The sequence below is a fragment of the Fukomys damarensis genome, unplaced genomic scaffold (genome assembly GCF_012274545.1).
Source record: "Fukomys damarensis isolate Sample0158 unplaced genomic scaffold, DMR_v1.0_HiC HiC_scaffold_15, whole genome shotgun sequence".
Lineage (NCBI taxonomy): Eukaryota > Metazoa > Chordata > Mammalia > Rodentia > Bathyergidae > Fukomys > Fukomys damarensis.
Genome location: NW_022900927.1, coordinates 20,641,700 through 20,643,961, shown reverse-complemented (window position 1 = coordinate 20,643,961; position 2,262 = coordinate 20,641,700).

The window sequence follows — 2,262 nt, the reverse complement described above, 5'->3', positions numbered from 1 at the left end:
AAAAATTTTTTTTTTTTTTTTTTTTTTTTTTTTTTTTTTTTTTTTTTTGGTACTGGTACTGGGGATTGAACTCGGGTCCTTGAGCGTGTGAGGCAGGTGGCGGCACCACTGAGCTAAATCCCCAGCCCCTTAACTTTCTTGATCATGGTTTTCCTGACACTGTTAAGGTTCACATGTATTCACACCCTATTTTACAGATTTCCTGGGCATCATGGCACACACCTATAATCTCACAACTTGGGAATCTGAGGCAAAAGGATCACTACAGGTTCGAGCCGAGCCTGAGCTACCTAGTTAGTTCAAGGCCAGTCTGAACTACATAACAAGACTTTATCTCAAATTACCCCAATGTCAGAAAGATAGTTTTACAAAAGCTGTGATGGCACATGTCTGTAGTCCCAGCTATTCAGAAAGCTGAGGCAGTGGAATCACAAGTTTGAAGCCAACCTGGCAAATTTACCAAGAGTCTGACAAAAAATTGAAAAGGTCTGGGGATGTAACTCAGTGAGAAGACCCTGGGTTCAATTTCAGTGCCACAAAAATAGTGTTTCATATGAAACAGTGTAAGATTAAGGAAACTTGGAAAAGAAATTTACGTACATATGTATGCACATACATGATATGAAATAAATCCAGGTTATTTGAAAAACTGCTTAGGAGCCCAGCCATACCTCTTAATCTTCATTAAAATACTTGTGACTGAATTAAGTATGCTTTTTCAAGTTGATCTGTTTCATGTCTATTTTCTCAGACTTGGGTTTGAGTTTTTATTGGACAGCTACTTCTGTCACTTTTCTCTAGAGCAAATCTTTATAGCAGAAGTGCAAATTGAAAGTGAAGGTAAATCTTGATGTTGAGATTAGAAGCTCTATTGAGACATTCTTTTGTTAAGTTGGAAATTTCAACAGAAGACTCAGTGTTTTAGCTTTATGAAACCCTTGAAAAATAAGTATGGATGTAAGTATGTAACTTTGATGTTCACCTGCCATTTATGGAATTGAAGTTTGAAAAAACACTAATCCAGAGTTTTACATATGAATAAACAGGCTCTGCACAAATATGATACATGACTTTTCTAAAGGCAAGAATGCTAAATGCAAAGTTTGAGATAGAGACTGTCTCTGGGAAAGAGGCCAGAGTAGTGAGATTAGGAAAAACAGGATACTAGTAGTCTGATAAGTTAGATGGTGTGTTTCTTGGTATTTTTATGCTGCACATGTAAGTATTAAATGCTGTATAATTTTAAAACATTTAAGAATAATTGTTAAAATAGTTGCAGAGTGTTTACTAAAAGGAAGTCTCTGTTTTTACTTAGCATTTTACATATTTTAATGGGAGTGCGGGGGTGGAACGGGCCCTGAAAAAACTCTCATCCTTGTAAGGATAGATACCTTGTTAGTAATAAGCCATGACCATAACTGGGGGTCTCTGGGTTTTTTTATTTTCAGTTTTTAACAGCTCTTCCATCCTGCTTCCCTACACATTGATTCTGCACTCAGTTTCATTCTCCCAGGCTGCAATTTTCCTCCTTGGACTTCATGATCAGTTAACTTCAGGGGCCTGAACCAGCACTTTGAATTCCCTTCGTGTTTGTTCTTATACTGTCTGTTTCACCAATTCCCAAGTCAAATGAAACCCACTATCTTTTAATCTCTGAGGCCACCTGAATTCCACTGTAGATGTATGATTTCTAAACTTGGCCATTCATTTCTATTTAGCTTGTTTACGTTTACCTGGTTAGTGTTAACAACCCTTTTGCTGTTCTGAATTTTATAGTCTCTACTTCCCATCCGCACTTTCAAAAGATGACTTTGCTTCTGACTCTCTTGAGAAAATACAGGTATGCACACCTATGATCCTAATTAGGAGGCTCAGGCAGGAGAATTACCAGTTTGAAGCCAATTTAGTAAGACTGTCTCGAAAAGTAAACATCCCTTACCCTTTTATTCATTATCACTTTTTTTTAATCTCAAAGACATGCTTTCTGCTGGATGTGAGGGTGCAGACCTGTAATATCAGCACTCAGGAGTCTGGTCCAGGATTGTCATGAGTTTGAGGCCAGCCTGAACTACATAATGAGACTCTGTTTCAAAAAAAAAACCAAAAAATATGTGTATGTGTAACACATGCACACATATGCATACATTTATATATATACATTTATACAATATATAATACATGGGGCTGGAGATTTAGCTCAGTGGTTCCACCACCTGCCTTGCAAGCACAAGGACCCGAGTTCAATCTCTGGCACCAAAAAAA